Source organism: Astatotilapia calliptera, chromosome 12 (assembly GCF_964374335.1).
Source record: "Astatotilapia calliptera chromosome 12, fAstCal68.1, whole genome shotgun sequence".
Taxonomy (NCBI): domain Eukaryota; kingdom Metazoa; phylum Chordata; class Actinopteri; order Cichliformes; family Cichlidae; genus Astatotilapia; species Astatotilapia calliptera.
Genome location: NC_137433.1, coordinates 35,242,442 through 35,263,238, shown reverse-complemented (window position 1 = coordinate 35,263,238; position 20,797 = coordinate 35,242,442). Strand labels below are relative to the sequence as shown.

At 39.9% G+C, this 20,797-nt stretch overlaps 1 long non-coding RNA gene across 2 annotated transcripts in view; it reads left to right on the top strand.

The window, feature by feature from the left end:
- LOC113033383 (uncharacterized) overlaps positions 1-20,797 on the top strand; it is a 70,619-nt gene that overhangs the window by 31,759 nt on the left and 18,063 nt on the right. For both annotated transcript variants that reach the window (XR_013912796.1, XR_003274024.2), the window contains exon 2: positions 12,932-13,004. This is a non-coding gene — a long non-coding RNA (uncharacterized LOC113033383). The remainder of the gene's footprint in view (positions 1-12,931; positions 13,005-20,797) is intronic.

The following is a 20,797-nucleotide window of genomic DNA, read 5'->3' as shown; positions in this document are numbered from 1 at the left end:
TGTTATCCCATCCAGCTGAACCGTGGGAGTTCTTCGCACTCGATTTCATGCTTAAACTCAGAGTTGCTTAAACAGTGTTGCTCCGCGACTTTTCTACATTTTGCAGCAATTTCCAAAAGCTTCCATCAAAGTGCCGAGTTGTGGTCTTTGTGTTTACTACTTATTGCACTGGAGATTCAGCCCAGTGCATAAAGTCTTCTTGAGCAGGTCTCAAAGATTCTCTGTGGGGATGAATCCATGTCTAAAAAGATCTCATGCTCTTTCAGTCACTCTTTCACAGTCTGAGCCTGATGAATCCTGCATCAATGCAGCATCAGGGAAGAAATAAATCCACTGATAGAAAAACCCCCCTGGTCATTCAGTATATTCATGTAGTTGGGGAGCCTCATTTTTTGGGCACATGCTGATCCTAAACCCGACCGAGTGACGCAGCTTCAGATAACTCTGCCGCCGCAGGCACGATAGGTGCGTCACTTCATTTGCATCACTTATTTCTGAGTATGTGACCGTATTTCTGAATGCCCTCCTAAAACCTAACGGTGGCTAGCCCCCCCCTTCTCACATAGAGTATTTTTGGGTGGCATGCTTGGCTCCCACGAAGCCTCTGCTCTCACAGCTTTGATCCCTTAATTCAAAAACATGTTATGTCAGGGCTTGTTTTTCTTTTCGTGTGGGAAAACCGTGATGTTGTCAGACTCAAACGGCAGTCAAGAGTTACACAGAGCCACGATCCCCAGGAGGAAATGCCTTTTCGCAGAGACCAGCATTGCCAAATTTGGACCAGGACTGGGAGCAGAAGGAGAGGTGAGGGAGGGAGTTTTAAGGTTAGACGTGCATACACTTTTTTATGTATTTAGTTTGGAAACGTCCATCCTGGGTCTCTTCCACCCACACTCTTTTTAGAACTGGCACCATAATGAAGGTCTAATTGTAGCGTTTTACAGTCTGGGCTGTGGATGTTTGGACTGTGACAAAATTTTATAACTTTGCCTGTATATTAAATTCATTTAATTTTAAAATATGGTCATGATACAAGAATTGTGGCAATGCAAATGACAATGCATGGTTGCCATGACTTCAGGAGTTTCCCCTTGTCCTGGGTTAAATGTGTACAGATGAACTGCAGGGTTTTATTAGCATCTGACTGCTCTTAAAGAGCTGATCACATACTAGGAACAGAGCTGAACTAGGGATGCCATTCCACTTTCTATTAATTCCACACGCTGGCTACAGTTAAGCCGGGGTGTGTTCACTGGAAAGCTTTGATTGAATAGGAATGAATTGACTTAAACAGCTAAAATTTTTCTCTACACCTGTACCTACACAAAGAACCTCACATATTTGTTGTGACAATGCAGTTAGTTTTTTTTGCACGATGATTGGTTGATTAAAAATTTGCAGCATTGACTCCTTTCTTGGCGCCCATTAAAAATGACAAAAAGACATTAAAAGCGGTAGGGAATAAGATAAGATAAGATAACCTTTATTAGTCCCACACGTGGGAAATTTGTTTTGTCACAGCAGGAAGTGGACAGTGCAAAAGTTATGAGGCAAAAATTAGAATACAATAAGAATAAATACAGTACACAACTGTACAGAATAGAATAAAATACTATATACAGTAGAATAAAATAAAATAAATATACAATAAGATAAAAATAGAATACAAATACAAATACTATATACAACTGAGTAAAAATACAACAATGACAGAAAGGATTATTGCACTTAGTATTATTGCATATGTATGGATGTGTGTGTTTGATCAGTTAAAGTCTTTATTATGGAGTCTGACAGCAGTGGGGAGGAAAGACCTGCGAAATCTCTCCGTCCCACACCGTGGGTGCCGCAGTCTCCCACTGAAGGAGCTGCTCAGTGCTGTCACAGTCTGCTGCATGGGGTGGGAGATGTTGTCCATCAGGGATGACAGCTTAGCTGAATCGATGGATGAATAGAAGGATGCTGAAAACTTCCATGAGAAAAGTATTTACCTTATTTTGTTTTGATAATAAAAACATTGTTATAGTATTTTGCAAAATGTTCTGCAACCTCTGAGTTCATGTTCTGGTTAGCATGATCTTCTCAGAGGTCGCCTGGGCTCTCCAGAGCAGGAGGAGGACTACCTGCTGCTGTCCAACAGGGTAGAGTCAGAATCTGTCCAATCGTGGGGACATTTATGACAACCATAACAGAAGGCAATGAATGAAAATGAAAAATTGTCCTCACAAATAATTAACTAAATATGTCTCAAAATAAATAAACAATTTTGTAAATCAAAAATGTGCATCTAACAGCAAACAAGCAGAGCAGATATCACTGTTGAGGTCATCTCAGGCACAGGTATAGCTGTGAACACAGAGGTCATTTTTTTGTGAGGGGTGGCCAATCAGAAGAGCGTGGAGTTAAAGAGAGGAGAATGGAGTAAAAAATGAGTAATTTAGCATACATGCTGAGCTTTTGCAGAAAGGTCCAGTGTAACATACGGATGAATTTGCTGTGAATCTAATGTAGTAGAGTCAACTGAAGTTGTGGCTGGAAATCATCATTAGAAGTACCCATGATAGAAGTATGTCAAAAACACAAACAAGAGCTGCTTTTTGCAGTGTGGTCTTGAAAGTGGCTGCAGTGTTTGAATGTGTGTGTGCTGAAGCTGAGCATGTGTGGGAACCAAAGCGATAAGAAGTTGCTGGGCCTATCTACAATCACAGTGAAAACAGCCCGTTCATGCTGGTGGTTATTCTTAGAACCGAGGAAAAGAGCCTGGAGTCACGAGGACTCACCTGACTGCTATCACACACGTTCAAATTCAAGGAAAACCTAAACATCCGACCCCTGCAGGGAGGGAATTTGCTTTTCTGCCGGCTTGGTTTGGGTCCGTTCGTCCTCTTGGCGTGAAGAGTCACAACAGAGCAATGCACAGTTTAGAAATTATGGAAGTGGATTGCTGGAATGGGCATTTCAACCAAAAATGCTATTTGACATCCACTGTGACTACTCAACTTAAAACATCAAGAAAGAGAAGAAACGGCTAAATATACATTTTTATAAGCTCCTTTCTATGGTGACAGTGCCTCATAAATAGGGACTGAAGATGTTCTAGTACGAGGAAGTGGCCCAGTGCTGTGCTACATCAACTTTAATTAGTCTCTTATATACAGCTACATACTGTATATCTGTTACCACAGACAGATGTATGTATAAACAGACAGGAACAAACCACAGACATAAAGACTACAGCTGTGTAAACAGTTCTGAAAGGCAGAAATGAGTTGAGATCAAGTTTAGTACACCAGCCAAATACGGTTTTTCAGGGTAAAGCGACTCTCCGCCCCAAAGTCTGTCACTTAAGCAGGAAGCTCACTGATCCCCTGCAGACTTCCAGTCCTATAGAGGTTTGTGGGAAAACGTCCCTCAGAGTTGACCTCTGCAGACACTTTCCTGAGTTTACGTGCTCAGTCACTTATTTCACATCGGATTGAATAAAAGAGTTCATTTTGTAAAGTTTGGTTATTCTGAGTTTCAGAAAAGAGGATGGTCAGTGGCTAGAAGCTGCGATTGACAGCTCGGATCCATCTCTGGCTTTTCTCGTGGTGGGTACGTGCATCTTTTACACTATCTTCAAGGTTCAAGGTTCTTTATTTGTCACATGCATAGTTATACAAGTATAACACACAGTGAAATGTAGCCTGACACGCTCCTCGCCATGTGCAAAAAATAAATAAAAAAATATATACACACACACACACACACACACACACACACACACACACACACACACACACACACACACACACTGGGTGACTGTGCAGTGGATCTGTATCTGTGGAAAGTTTCCACAGTTTGTCTGTGAACCAGTAAATATTCAACTAAAGCAAAGTGAAAGATAAAAAGGGTAAAAGGCAGAAAATCATATCGATCAGTTCCCAGCAAGTCTGAGGCCAAGAGTATATCTGTGTGAGTATTAATGTTAAGAGGTAATAATAAACTGACAGAAACGATGCAGATCAGAGGTTGGGTACGATCATATGCAGAACAACCTCCCCGCATTTTATTTTACTATAATTTTCCCAAATACAATATTGATAAGCAGCTAACTTATGACGTCCCCTTGTTACTGTTTCTTTTCAGCGGCTGTTAAATTCAGTTTATTCCATTTATAGGGTGGCATCAGTTTTTAGGATCATAGGATGGCCGCACGTTTCTTGGGAGACTCGTGTGTTTTGGAAACGAGACAAAATTAAACCAGGAGATTAAAATGTGGTGTAAAAATGCTGCGTAGTCCAATATGAAGTGGGACGCCTGTTTACACGGATCTTAATTTGATTTATGGATGTTCAGGACCTTCATTAAATTAGTTTTATTATTATTATTATTATTATTATTATTATTATTATTATTATTATTATTACAGCACAGTGTTGTCTGGCCTTGATAATCAGCAGTGTTTACTCTTGTTATCTGGGTCTCACACACATACACAGACACACACACAGACAGATTACATCATGCTGCTGTTAATGAATTCTATTATTGTCTGCCACAGAAGACGAGAGAAAAAGGTGTGTGGGGAAACAAGTTTATGTATGTGCTTGCAGTTTTTCTCCTGAGCAGCGAAGGTGAGCTCAGTTTTCTAATCCTCACTTAAGTTTTATTAGTGTCCAGACTCTTAAACTTCAAAATAAGGGTTAGACACTTCAAAATAAGAAGTAAGCATAGATTTCTGTAGAAGTAACTAATGCAGAGAGGCTCAGCTAATTGTTGTTTGTAAGTTGTAGGAAAGAAGAAAAATGATTTGTGCGTAGATCTAAACAAACAAGATCACTTTATTTCAGATTGCAGGACTTTAAATTTCCTTGTCCAGATTAAATATTTACAGACTTGACTTTTTTAAAAGAGTGCGGTCTGAACTCTGCAACACCATGAGGCCAACGTCTCACACAGAAAGCTGAAATTCCCCAGTTTCCCTCCAGCTTTATTATCCATACTTCCTGTCATTCTTCAGCTCTCTCGCTTACATGGGCTGTCTTTGTTCTCACTGGTCAAGCACACTTTTAACCTGACTTTTTCATTCAAGTAAGATGACTAGCACTTCCATAAAATGGAGCATTGTGTTTGCATTTCTAAGTGCAAAAAGAAATGTGACTGAACTACTCGGTTTACTTAAAGGAGCTCTGCATAATCTCAGAAAAATCATTGTTTTTAATGGAAGTCAGGGCTGCGGAGGGAACTGCAGTCAGGATTCTGTTGCTTGCACTTGCACGCAACTCACACTTTCATTGGCCAGAACAGTGATACGTTGCACTATTGAATGTACCTCTTTTCCGCTAGCATCGACTTGACTCAGTATCTGTTGTTTTCCATTATCGCCCCAATGTGGTTTCGGGTTGCTAAGTCGTGTAGATCATGTATTTGCTGCCCAGTCTGCGACTTTTGTCAGACTTTGGGTAAAATGTGATTGCATGTAACTATTTCGCTCACTGCTGAGTGTCAAAATTTTGCAGAGTTGATTCTTGTGAAGGAGTCGGTCTCATGACTCATCCATGGACGTCACTCCCAGGCTAATCAGTGGCATGCAGTCTGCTGACATCACATTCGAGTAGATGCTAGCCGAAAAGAGGTCAGCAACTGAAAGGCCAGCATGCATGTTGGGTAACTCTCTCTCGTGTTTTGCACCAAATTAACTCACTCAGGGCTAATCAGGGGGAGCTGCTCCATCCCTGCAAAACAAAAGGATGCTTCAAAGAATCAGCTCATAATAAAATAACTACGCACAGCTTCTTCTAGACAGAAAAGGCAAACAAGTGTTTGCATCACATCGTGGTGGTTGAAGGAGTCTGCTACTGCTCGCTTGATGGAACAAAAATGGTGGATGCCATAAAGTGTCTCATACTAAAGTTGAACTACAACACGTGTCCACGTCCCTACAGTCAAAAATGTGACAAACGCGTTTACATTTTTGGGCTACAAAAATGTAAACGCGTTCATTCATGTGCAGCTATCTCTGCCCCATGAAACCAGAACTCCAGAGAGTAGTTTTAGGAATTCTTTGCGTAAGTTTGAAGCACGTCTGTTGGTTTAATTATATGATTTAAATATGGATTTATTTAACAAGCTTTGAGTATGTGCTAAATATGCTGGATCGTGTCATAACAAAATACCAAACTAAAGACGAAGAAGCGAAGATCAAATGAATAAAACAAAGTGATATTTTAAAGCAGTTTCTCCCTCTCTGTAGCTTTTTTTTTTTTACATTCAGTCTTTCCGCGAGCAGCAGATGGTTCTGGCTCTTCTTTTTAAATGAGGCGTGTTAACAATTTAAACAAACCATTTTAGGAAAACTAAAGAGTTGAACGTAGAGACATTTAATGTTTGTGTGTCATACAAATATGCCAAACATCTGCGTGTTCTTTGATTTGCACTGTGTATTGACTTTGTTAACTACATCAAAGCATTTCTCCTTGAGCGCTCGTGGTGGCAGCTTTAAAGAGAGAGACAAAGTGTTTCTCCTTCACTTTTCCCTGTCAGCTCTCCAGTCACACGCCTGCTTCTTATCACGCTAATATTACTGGCTTCCCAGGAACAAACAGTTATTTCTTGGACGTGGTTAGATGGCAGTGCATTCTTCATCTTATCTGCTTGTTATGTAAGCCCGAGTTCGTAGAATTTATGAGCTCATGGTGGATTTTTTAGCAAAAACACGGAATTAAGGAAAATACAAACGCAATGTGAAATGTCACATTGAAGCAGATACATGTGCTGTCATTTTTTTTGACAACACACTTAGTGTCTTTGGTTCTGTATGCATTGAACAAACTGTACATTAACAAAGACACTCTTGGCTTCTCCTGTATATTGAGTTGCCACAGTGAATAAATTCTCATATTTGATTTGTCACAGACTCTAATGTCAGCTGTCCTTCCTGATGTAACCCACCCATTTCATTCTGTTAACTGAGTTAGTTTAAGTGCTTTCTGAGGGATATTAGGCTTCAGTCACTGGTTCAAGCTGCAGGGAGAAGGGTCATACTAAAAGATTGCAATGTAAATGGATGCAACATTTTTCAAGCTTGTTTTTATTACTGATAGATGAAGGATGTGATGCTTTGGGGGCATCCACACAGGAAGTGACTAGCAGCGGCTTAACAATAGAAGAGACCATCAAAAAGTGGCGTTTGCAGCATCTGACCGGTCTAAAAGGGGGGTTTCATTCAATTCGTTCCACAGAAAATGATCCCTCCGAGTGCCACCTACTCTAATCAGTGACACAATCGGATCATGAGAAAATGGTGATCAAAAATCTATAAAGAACATAAAAAAATATAACAGCAAAAGGCAACACTGCTGGAAAAAGGACACGCGATGAATGCTGGAGTGCACAGGGAGTAGTAAAATAAACCTAATTCAAGTTAATTATTTTATCACTGAGTGCGCTGATGGTGGTGCTGATGTTCATCTCTAAGGTGATGGCTTCACATTAGAGCTCTGAAGCTTTAAACTGGTGCCATTTAAACATTAAAGCTTACAGCCTAAAGGAGACGCCGGGTCGGTGACGTTACTTTGATTTAACAGATAAAACAACATTTATACATTTTGTAAGTTTTCAGATTGATATGTGCACGTTCCTGTGAGAATGTGATGCACAGTGGAATCCTGACCAACGGCCATAATGATATCCTCCGCCTGTCACGTGGACGATTCATCTGTAAGGTAGTGAGTTGAACACATCATAGGGTGCCGCTGTTGAGCTGCATAGACACTGTAGATTTGCGCAATTTTGACCATTTGTCCTCTACAGGACACCGTAGTTCAAGTTTCTTGTTTGCACGAGCGCCATCTTGGCTCAATGTTTTCTGTGATTGCTTTGCAAGGGCCAGCAGCAGAGCTGGTTTATGGTTTATGCCCCAGCATCTAAATAAACGGTGCCATCCAAGCCACAAATTGAACGCCTGTATCCGACTGGTCTCTCTACTGTGCACCCCAATCCAAGACAAAATTACACAAGGTAGAGTCCGGTTGGGTTACACACAATCATGAGTACTAACGCTGGTTGTAATTGTGTATCCACCAGGAGGAGCAGTGTGGAGGAGCATTCATTCATTTACAGCAGGGGTAGGCAACTCCAGGCCTCGAGTGCCGATGTCCTGCAGGTTTTAGATGTGTCCTTGATCCAACACAGCTGATTCAAATTGCTAAATGACCTCTTCAACATGTCTTAAAGTTCTCCAGAGGCCTGGTAATGAACTAATCATTTGATTCAGGTGTGTTGACCCAGGGTGAGATCCAAAAGCTGCAGGACACCGGCACTCGAGGCCTGGAGTTGCCTACCCCTGATTTACAGGGTTCATACACACTTGCACTCCGATTGCACAGCAATATGTATGTGTGTTTATTTCTGCCAGAAATATGCGGCGCTTTGTTCTAAACATTTCAAGTGATTAATAATTTCAGTGAAACGCTGCTGTAGGACAGAACCACGAAGCTCTGGCGCTGTGCTCATAGCTGCTGGTAATCCTCACCATCTACAAGTTCCAAATAAATTCACAGTCATAGCGGAAAATATCAAAGCTCTGCCTGCTTACTAAAGTTGCCCACTATGAATCACCTGTAGTTTCTAAACTCCCCGTCTGTGCTCTGCACATCTCTGATAAACTGCTGCAGTAATTTTAAGGCCAAGACCAACTTTTACAAACCAGTAAGAGCGCAGACTATCATTAGCATCACAGTGAGTTCCTTTGTCACACATTAGGTAATCGTTGAAACAACTCTCCAACCTCACAGAAGGCCAACAACTTCCAAACCCCTGCACAAATATTCTCTCTCATCTCATCACTGTGATTTTAACACATGTAAACAGTATTTCAGGAATCACTGACAGAAAGTATTTACAGGACAGAATCAGAAAGACTTTATTTATCCCCAAGGGGCAATTAACATGCAACAGAGCAGCATGACGTTGAAGATATCAGTTTTCAATCGTTTTCATCCACACTGAAAATGCTGCCTTCCTGTATTGCGCATGTGTGAAACGTAAGACAATTCGACCTGCCTCATTTCTGTCTGTCGTTAATTTAATTTCTGGCTCTTTGAAACGTCACGGCAAAATGTCGAGTAAAAGCACCGAGTTTTTTAAATGGACTAACAATGAGGTGGAGTTGTTGCTGCGAGTAATACAAAAGTTGCAAAAGTGAGTTAGAATTAAAGAATTTGAAGAAAAGCTATCTGGAGCATGTACAGACTGACTTTAATCTTTAATGGGGCTGTCAACATTGAGAGCAAACAAAACAACTGCTGCATAATGCCCTCCATAATCTTCGTTTAATTGGTCACATGACTGCAACACATGACTAAAATACGTCATCGTTTTCGCCTCCATTTTCGTTGTCCACACTGCGACACAAAAACGGCATTTTCAAATGAAGTACTGACCTTACTTTGAGTTTGATTCCATAAAAAGTGACATTAGCGTCCGTTGTGCGTGGGAAGAAAACTTCTTTTTACAGTGGAAAAAAACCCCCTAAACTTCCAAGCAAGCACCAAGTGCGCTACCACGTAATGGGAAATTCACAGAGAAACTCGCGGATTCTTCAACTGACCGCGGCACACCTGCACCAGGGCAAACCTCCGCCTACCGCAGTCCTGCTTTACAGGTGAAAATAGAACAACAGGAGCGCTAGTCTTTGATTTTATTTATTTTCTGCTGTGTTTTACTTGCATCTAATTGAAAGACTGAGTGTAAACACAAAAAATATTTTATTTTATGTGCTGGAATGTGCAGAAAATAGGTTTAAATGTCTTCCAGTCAGTGAATGTTGCATATAATTAAATTTTTGCTTAATGCATAAAGTTAAAAGATTAAAACTAATAAAACAAGTTTTAATAAGAGACTTTTCTATTTGATTACATTTTGTATGATGGATTATGCAGAATTGGGCTGAAAGATCTATTGCTTTATGACCTATTCAGGTTGTAAATCGTGTTTTTAAAAACTAAGTAATTAATTACTTTACTGATTACTTATTTTCTAAAGTAACGGGATTACTTTTTTGGGGAAGTGATATAGATATAGATATAGATAGATATAGATAGATAGATAGAGATATATATCTCAGACTTCACTATTTAGTCTGAGATTTTGATTCAGAGTTGTTACATGAATATATCCTGATCTCATTATTTAGCCCCCTAAAGGTCCTCTTTAAGCAGAGAGGCTAGCAAAACAGTCCTTTTTTAGCCCGTGTTAGGCTACTCTTTAAATAGTGGAATGATCATAAAACATGCAGACACAAGTGGAGTATAATAAAGTAGCAGAAAATGGAAATAGTTGAATAAAATTCAAGTAGCCTGGGAAAAATGTAAACCACACTTCTTTAAACTGCAGCACTTTGGCAAAAACAAAGCTACATGTGGAAGCCCTGATGAGCCTTTAGTGAGCTGATGGGATATCCCACTGACAAATTAACAACAGCAGCCAAAAATCCAGAGTACACACTCCCTTTAAGGGTTTCTTCACAGATCATAATGAGTCTTTTCATCACCGTTAAACTCACATTCCTCCTGCCAAGCTCGACAAATGAGATTGTTGTGCAGCTTTGGCAGAAACACACCATTGCTGTCATGTTAACAAAGCTGTTTTCACTTTGAATTGATTTGAATAAATGTTGTAATAACACTCAGCACTGTCCAATTCCACTCAGCGTTGCTCTTTTCTGCGGTGAAATCATATTAACCGCCCTGCTGTTTGTTTTCTTTTTCTGACTCGAGCACAGAGTTTTATGTGAGGATGTCATCTTACTGAAAGACGTAGCGATGTTTGCTAACAGCCTTTGTGAGCGTATGACCACAGACCATGTTCGACAGCAGGCATCACTTCCAGTAACACTTCGTTGTTTTACCCGCCTGATATCTGAGAGTCATTAAACTGTCATCTGTTCATCTGCTGCAGCTACAGATTGTGTAAAAATAAACTGAAATCCAATGCAGATAGTTTTATTTGATTATTGCATAAAGTGGATTGGGTGATTTGATCCTAACAAACCAAATATGGAGCAAAGAGGATCTTTGTGTGAGACGATGTTGGACACTTTCTGAACAGTAGTCACAACTTCTGAATCCTCAGAGAAAAAAAATAAATAAAATAAACATAAATTATTTGGGTAATAGTTCTTGCATCAGTTATATAAAAGACAGATTTTATATTGCAACTTTTCCAACTCTAAAAAAGGGCTCATCCTGTAGTATCAGTGTACAAATGTTCTTGTGACTTACAAACACTAGAGAAAAGATGGGACAGAAACTGTCTTTTAACCAGGAAATATTGGTTGCTGATGATTGGATGACTTTTTTTTTTCCATCTTTTTGGCAAACAATTACAGTACTTGCAAAGGTCCACTGATTATCCAGAGGTTGAGCACACAACATCCTCAACCTCTGGGTGACTTTTGATTGCAAGGCGGTTGCACAGCTCACCTTGTTGGAGGCACTGGTTGGAAATTTGTGGAGGTGGCAGCAGATTTGCAGAAAACAGACATATTATTCTGCTGCTGGTGGAAAATGCAGCACTAAAAGGGACTCCATGTCTGCTCTGCTGGCCTCTCATTTCAGTGGTTACCAGTTAAGAACAAAATTGCCTTTAAGATTCTTTAATTTGCTTTTTAAATTGCATTTATACTGGTATCAGATTACGTTGCTAGGACTTTATTTATAAAACTGACCTTTTGTCTTTTTTGCTCTTGAGTGTGATTTAATTAAGTAGTTATTTATGAAACGTTACTCTGACGTTGAAAAGATCTTATCTGTCAGCAAAGTGTAGGTTTGACGTCAGTTATTTTCCAGCTGGTTTTCCAGTGGGACTGCTTTTCAGGACCATTAAATATATTTAAACATGGCTACTCTGACATCACATATTGGTCGGTAAAGTCTCGAAGCGCCCGGCTGAGTGGAGAGGGGTAAACTTGACTGGAAAACTGGACACAACTGGTCCTTTAATGTTAGCTGGTTACTTCAGGGGCAGTTTATCAGATAAGCTAGCAACGTTACACAAGCAGAAACAGTCTACAATGGTGCAGCACATTATTTGTTTAACTTTCCAGGAAATCATTCACAAGTGGACACAAGCACCAAAACAGCCGCACATACTTTTTCTGACTCATCATCTGATAAAGGTCATTTGCAGATATTTGAAAATTCAAGATATCAGCTGACTCTGGAAAGAAAATATCACGAGATAACCACACTTATGCGTCTGTTTTCAAGTCCAACATGTTTGTAAAGAAGTTGTTTTTAGAAAAGTGACATTACTTAGAAGTTTCTTTCTAATAATAAGTATCATGTAAAAGCTTTACATTTTAAAAACGGTACAAAATGATTATTCTTACATTTGGTTTCTGCAGAGTAAATAAAGATGGCCACGACCATTCTCGTTTTTTTTCCTTCTGTTCTTGCTCCCCACCTTTCTGTCCCAAAAGCGGCAGCAGTCGGGTTCAATCTATTATTCAGTGAGGTTTCTCTGCGGCATGCAAACAGAGCATCAATAATGGAACCAGCAGCTAATGAGTCACCGAATACTGCAGGAGCATAATCTATGGGCCACAATGGAGGATATGGACCATGTGTGGACAAAAATCAGTCGCACTGTGAGAAGTGTGCAAGGAGCTGAAACTAACAAGGCTCTCTGCTCTGCTCATTGGGAGGACTCCTTTGTAGCTGCACCGCACAGGCGACTGGTTTCTGTGGTGTTCAGCTGTACAGGGCCTCTAGAAAGTAATCCTGCTAATCAATCACTAAAATAATGTGACAACACGGCAAATGGATTTTTTCTCTGCATTGAGTAAATGGTCGTAACAGCTCTTTGTCATGTGGGTCTGCTGTTCTGTACTGTAAACAAAAATAAGAAGAAAACAGAAAAACTAATCCTGGAGTGACTGTTTACACAGGTTCAAACAGGGATGCTAATCTGAGGTTCCCCAAACCGATGCCATCCTCGTCCTGTCTGTGAAAATCACAAATGTGAGTAGAGACATGATTTTTTTTAATAAATAAAGAGAAACTTGGGTGTAAAACTTAAACAAAATCAAAGAAAGTTAATGTTATAATCCCACATGTGATTGAAACCTAATGAATGTTGTAGTACATGATGTTTAACCCAATATGCATTCAGCTGCTCACTATAAAATAATTGTTTCCCCCTTAAATTACACCTATTAATGAATTAATATTAATTAATATTAAATTAGTTGTGATACAATTGTAAGTAAAGTGGTAGGTATATATTTGCATATACCTACCACTTAAGCAATGGTGCACGAACACCCACTAACAGTGCAACAGGTGCAAACACACATCAGTCGAGTAAATTCATCCTGCTGTGCTGATCTGTATTTACTAAAATGGAGCCAACACACCTTCAACTGTTACCATATAAGAGTGAAAATTTCTGTTCCTTCGGGCGGTTGCTGGCTTTTCCTGAATGATAGATATTTTTATTCAGTGTATCTGAGATACAGGTTGGTTACAGTGCTGCTGTCTTTAGATGAAATAAAGCAGTTAAAGCTCCTGCACAGTGTTACCGGCTCTGGTTCTGTGGTTTCATTAATATTTCAGGTTCAGGTCTTCCTGCTGCTGCAGAGGAAGTCGAGACATCAGTTCTTGGTCGAATAGTGTGAAATCTATTTTTAATAATTTCAGTTTTGTCTCTTTGCACATAGACTTTAGTTGTGTGATCTTTCCATTGACTGACTGCTTTTTTTCACTGGGGTGTATGAACATGAACTTTAACCATTTTATTCTGTTTATACTTGGACAATTTATCAGAATTGGGACAGATGTTTTTTGTGCATTTGTCCATATTCAAACAAAAGCTGTTGGGCGTCATGTTAGCCATCTTCAGCAGTATTGGCTGCCTCCACGTTTGCAGTTGTGTCCTCAGTGAATGAAGCAGAGAAGTGCTGCTGAATTAAAGAACAAAGTCCAAAGAGACAGCAAAAATTGTACTCAACAATGCTAATTTGTAGGAATTATGAAAATACATTGTTAATTATACATTAGTAACAAATTTCTAAATAAGACACCTGGTTAAGCTTCTTGCAGAAATACACTTGGCATCAGTACTGTGACTCACAGTGTTACTGAAATGGTACCAGCTTGATAGATCTGGGTGCTTTGACAGGGCCTCCGGGTAGAGTTTCTGACTGTGTATTACCAACCTGGCACTCTTTCTTGTGTGAGTTGGCACATAGACCATCAAACACCAATTCTACTCTTGCATGTGTCCGTTGGGCCGTGTTTAGAGTGTAAATCAACAAAAGATTAGATGTAGACGTGTCAGGAAATCAAATCTAGAAGTTCATACATAGATTCTGTTTGTAGCTCGAACAAAGATGCACTGATGAATCACTTTGGCACATTTGATTCAAAAATGATGTTAAATATCTGGAGTCAGTCGTCTCCTGGTTTATGGATAACCCTGTCATAGATAGATATGGGGACAACTGATCAACTGGGATCTGCAAGAGCAAACGAGACCCCAGCTGCAGAACGTGAATTCATGATCATCACAAATGCACAGAGTGGGTAAAAAAACAATATTATCTTGAGGTATTTGTTTTTCTGCTCTGTTCGCTCTCAGTGATTCTGTTGGTTTGCACATCAGAGCTCTGAAAGTTGATATTCTGAGTAACACTGAATGTTACTCAGTGTGCACAGTGGTCTGACACTTTCCCATAGTCTAAAAATAGGAGATGTGAAAATCCCTTTACTCTGTCGCCAGATCAAAGATCACTAAATTAACTTTATTTATTCAAACTAAGTGTTGTTTGTGACTCCTTTGATGAACAGGTGTTACCAAACTGGGCTGTTTGTGGTGTTAGAGCCTTTTTGCCTTATTCTGACAAATAATATACAGACAAGCCATCAAAGAAGAATATGTTATAGTGTTGGTGAGATCATCCATCCATCCATCCATCCATCCATTCATCCTTCCTTCCTCCCTTCCTCCCTCCGCTTATCCAGGGCTGTGTCGCGGGAGCAGCAGCCTAAGCACAGAAGCCCAGACCTCCCTCTCCCTGTCCACCTCCTTTATCTTGTCCGGGGAACACCCAGGCGTTCCCTGACCAGCCGAGAGATATAATCTCTCCAGCGTGTCCTGGGAGGCGCCCAGGAAGCATCTTTATCAGATGCCCGAACCACCTCAACCGGCTCCTTTCGATGTGGAGGAGCAGCAGCTCTACTGAGCCCCTCCCGGATGGCCGAACTTCTCACCCTATCTCTAAGGGAGATGCCAGCCACCCTTCGGAGGAAGTTCATTTCCACCGCTTGTATCTGCTTTCTCGTTCTTTCGGTCACTACCCACAGCTCGTGACCGTAGGGACGTAGATTGACCGGTAAATTGAGTGCTTCGCTTTTACCCTCAGCTCTCTCTTCATCATGACGGACCAATTCTGGCCCATTGCTACGATCCTTATACAACTGTTGCAGGAGCTTGGTTCGCATAGCTGGCAGTATGTCGGACTTCCGGTGGGTGATGGACTCTGCCAGGGCTGCCGTTTGTCACTGATTCTGTTCATAATTTTTATGGACAGAGTTTCTAGGTGAGGCCATGTGGTGGAAGCCTTTCACTTTGGTGGTCTCAGAATCTCATCTCTGCTTTTCGCGGATGATGTGGTTCTGTTGGCTTCATCGGGTGATGGCCTCCAGCTCGCACTGGAACAGTTCCAAGCTGTGTGTGAAGTGGTGGGAATGAGAATCAGCACCTTCAAATCTGAGGCCATGGTCCTCAGCTGAAAAAGGGCGGAGTGCCCACTCTGGGTCAGGGATGAGCTCCTGCACCAAGTGGAGGAGTTAAAGTATCTCAGGGTTTGTTCATGAGTGAGGGGAGATTGACAGACAGATTGGTGCTGCGGTTGCAGGGATGCAGATGATGTTGGCTAGATTAATTTGAGTAATTATTCAGCTTGCTGGTTAAGCTTGTTGGCATTAGTTGATTAGCTTTACCGTTTCATCCAAATGTGGTCATGTTTGGCTTCAAAAACACAGCTTTTTAAGGCGAATTCTTAAGTTGATGATTGAAAATGCACAGAAAATACAGCAGTTATGGTTCTTTGTACACTTTTGTAGATTTATCTGTAAAATTTGTGAATGAATTGCTTTGTTTGTTAAATAAAAATATTATTGAGACATTATTTCAAAACACAGACGTTTCTACACGGTCCAAAATTTTTGAGCAGTGGTTTACAGGCATAAAAACTCTTCTCTGAGCTTCCTCCTGACTCTCCTTGTTTCTCATGTGTTATCGTTCAGCTGCCTGAGGACGATGGTGGTTACGCAGAGGTCAAAATCAATAACAATTCTACACTTTAAATGGATGTTTTCTGTTTATTACACACCTCTTTTTTTACGCTTCGCTATCCTTTAAGTCTTCTGTGTTTTACCAAAGACAGCTGCCTTCACTTCAGACCTGATTTTCTGTAACTTCACATAATAGAAAAAGTAAATGAGCTTATTTTTTTTATTTTTTTTAACCAGGTTGCATAATTTTAGATCATCCTTGTGATAAACATGCAGAACCATTTACTGCTGGCGGTTAAAACACAAGGTACCTTTTTGGAGAAGTGCCAGTGTGTTTGGCCGGAGGAGCTCACTGATTCACTGAAGCTGTAACTAAAATAAGCTGAAAACACCCTGTGATAACGGCGTGTATGCAGCCGAATCTTTGGCTCAGACAATAACATGTTTTGTTCACTTCATAATTAAACATTCACCGAATTCAAGGAGACAAAGCCGGCAGTGTTTCTGCAGCTGCAGCGCAGCTCAGTCAGACTGCCGGAGGTTTGCTGCCATCTTCTGTTTAATGAAGCCATGCGCCATGTAATTTATGGGTTTGGTCAAATTTTATCACTTAATTTTTTCCAACATTTATAACACCTCGTGTCTTACAGGAAATATTCCAGATTTTAAGGGTTAAACACACATTTAGTTTCTGTTAAAAACGAAATCAGTTTTACTTCCACTCAAAGAATGACAACCTGAAACTAGAACAAGCTTTTTTTTTGTTCACCATGTTTTACTCTATAACCAGAGTATATATAGTCTATATAACTATATATGGTTTCAATAGCAAAATGAAACCAGTTTAATGTCTGCTATTGTGGGGAATACAAACAGGCACTGATAGCCAGATATTGGTTTTATCTGTTTTATCTTGGAGGGCCTGGATCACAGAGGGTCTTGGGATTGATGCTTTCTTGTTGCTTCATTTCCTGTTCAGCTTGTCAGTGTTGCTGTTGGCAAACAACAGCATCCCTCCTTTAGCTGTAGTGCGTGACATCCAGTTGCTGTGACACTTAATTTCAGTGTTGCAAACTCAGATCATCCATGTGTCTTCATGTGGATTAAGATGGATAGATACCTCACTGATACCACAGCAGAGTAATACAAAGTAAAAATAGTAAAGTCTACAATAAACAATAAACAAACAACAGCTGCATAATACAAAATCTTTTACCTGACAGGTGTGTTTACCTGTCACAGAGTGAAGAGTTATTATACAGCTTTATAAAGCAGTGTTTCCCAACCACTGTGCTGCAGCACATGGGTGTGCCATAGAATATTATCTGGTTCCACCTGATTAGTACTCTAAGCGATCGGCGTGAGTAATGGACAACGGTTACATTCTCTTCCACTAGAGGGCAGTACAACTACCTGCTCTAATTAAATGAGTTGCCAACTGCTAGTAAAACAGAAGAAGACCAAGAAGAAGGGATAGACAGGAGGCACTTGTCTTAAAAACCACGATCCTCCTCAGCTATTCTCTCCTTTCTGAATTTCTTCTCTGTCCTCCTGTTAACTGTTTTTTTTTTTTGTTTGTTTCTGTTGCATTTCTACTGAACTTTTTTCTTTTTTTACCATCTTCACTTTGTTAGGCTTTCTTCTTGCTGCTTCACATCTTTAGAAGAAAGAAAAAACCTTAGAAAACCTTAAGTCAGATAGACACAAATGAAGAAATACTGACCTCAACCTTCAAAAAGCCTCTCAGGTAAATGTTGTCGGCTCAGTAAGACGACCAGCAGAGGAGGCTGTGGTCTCACAGTAAAACTCGCAGCAGCCTGCACCTTCAAAAAGTCCTGTGAGAAGATTTTTGAAGCTCAGTGTCTGATTTCATTCTGATCTTAAGGAAAAAAGCCAAATAAAATATTATTGTATGACTGTTTTTTTTTTAAACTAAGATATATAACTATAGTTATCAATTAATTATGGGACAAAAAATATTTATTAATATGTTTCGTAATAAAAAATCAGGGGTGTTGACAAAGGGACTCTTGACTGCTGATGAACCGAATAATAAAAAACAGCACAAACACACACAGACACACTGATGCCATTAACTTGGTGCGTATATATAATGTACAGTTTCTGTCTGCGAAATTATGGTTGAAGTGTGAAAGTTTAACCAACAACAGCAAGAATGTTTCTATTATTATTAATATTAGAGCAAAATGTTTTACATTGTTCTTCATGCTCTGGGCCGATGTTTGAGGTGTTTGATTGGGTAAGAACATAAATAAGCAGTATACTTCCTTGCATCGTGGTCCTCGGTGCTCATATAAGATGACAAACTGCCATCAGTGAGGGTGGCATGTGCCCACGTTGCGTAATCCAACACCTTCTGGCTCCTCTCTCAAAGCTAAAAATACCAGCAGGATCTGGATCTCCATCTGATACCATCCTCACCGTCTGCATCTGCATGCTTCCACCTCACACAGAAAAAGAAAAAGAAAACCCCACCCATCCCTTACGACTGCTTTAATCTCACGCAGAGGTGTCGTACTGTAGCTCTGATTGCAGGTCGGCTGTAGGGGATCTCAGGGTGGCTGACGTCGAGGCTTTTCTCCGGCTCATGGTGGTTTTAAGAAGCAGCACTCAGACTGCTGACTGCAAATACTGGATGTAAACAGCACATGTCACACTGTGCCAAAAATCTCACGTTCAGGACTGCAAGTCTGTGCCATTCTTTAACACTCTATCCTCTGCTGCAAACAACAGAACCAGATGGTCGTGAAATACTTTAAAAATTGCACATATATGCCACCATCATTGCTCCAAATGCAGACAATTTTCCCCCTTCAAACTGGAGAATCTTCACCCTCCTGTGCACGGACACAAACTGGTACACGGGGAAGAAGCATGAGCTGCAAAAATGGAGGCAATAACGATTCATTGCATCACACCGTAAGTCATTGTGAAGTTATTCGTTTTGGTCTTCATGGCCTCCCTCTGACTTGTATTTTATTTTAATCTTTTTGCCAAAAAAGTTTGCCACAATAAACAAAGACTGATATTATCAACCCTAGTATTTTTTTATTTTTATTATTTTTTTAAACGTCGTTTTAGTTTTTTTTAGTTAACTTTTATAAGTGTACACAGATAGTTGATGATTTCTCTCTGCATACGTTTGCTGTCTGCGGTGAAATCGCAGTCACAAAGGTCAAGTTTTTTATTTTAATAGTCAAGAATTCAGATTTTCTGGACTTCTGGTTTCAGAAGTGCAAACCTGAAGAGAAACTCTTGACTGTAAACACAGCAGGACTGGTAACACCTGCACACTTACTCCACTTTTCATTCCAGCCTAGATCTTTTTCAGGGTTTTTATCCAGTGAAAATCCAGATTGTTGCTGTGACTTTTTTTCTTTTTCTTTCCCTCAGTATCTTTACAACCATTTCTTAAACTGAGTTTTTCATCAGTTCAAGCTTTCATAACTTTCCACATGATCCCCTGATGAAAAACAGAGAAAAGCCTCAGAAGTATTACAGTTTTTATCAATATGTGTTATGTGCAGTGTTGGTCAAGTTACTTGAAAAAAGTAATCAGTAACTAATTACTGATTACTTCCCCAAAAAAGTAATCCCGTTACTTTACTGATTACTTATTTTCAAAAGTAATTAATTACTTAGTTACTTTTTAAAAACACGATTTACAACCTGAATAGGTGATAAAGTGATAGATCTTTCAGCCCAATTCTACTTTTTCTACATAATCCATCATACAAAATGTAATCAAATGGAAAAGTCTCTTTTTTTTAACTTGTTTTATTAGTTTTAATCTTTTAACTTTATGCATCAAGCAAAGATTTAATTATATGCAACATTCTCTGACTTGAATAAATTAGTTTAACATTTAAACCTATTTTCTACACATTCCCGCACATAAAATAAAATATTTTTTGTGTTTACACTCAGTCTTTCAAATAGATGCAAGTAAAACACAGCAGAAAATAAATAAAATCAAAGACTCAGCGGTCCTGTTGCTCTATTTTCACCTGTAAAGCAGGACTACGGTAGGCGGAGGTTTACCCTGGTGCAGGTGTGCCGCGGTCAGTGGAAGATTCCGCGAGTTTCTCTGTGAGTTTCCCATTACGTCCTTGCGCACTCGGCGCTTGCTCAGAAGTTTAGGGGTTTTTTTCGCTGTAAAAAGAAGTTTTCTTCGCACGCACAATGGACGCTAATGTTTTTGTCACTTTTTATGGAATCAAACTCAAAGTAAGGTCAGTACTTCCACACTTTAAACGCTGCACGCTCATACTCTCTCCCACAATGATATGTGATCCATTGTTGATCTGCACACAGCTGTTGTCACTAACGGCGCACTCGCTTACGTCACTATCGTGAGACATTCTTGCAAAAAATCACGGTTTTAGTAACGCAGTAACGCAGCGTTCCTACGGGAAAGTAACGGTAATCTAATTACCGTTTTTGCAATAGTAATCCCTTACTTTACTCGTTACTTGAAAAAAGTAATCAGATACACA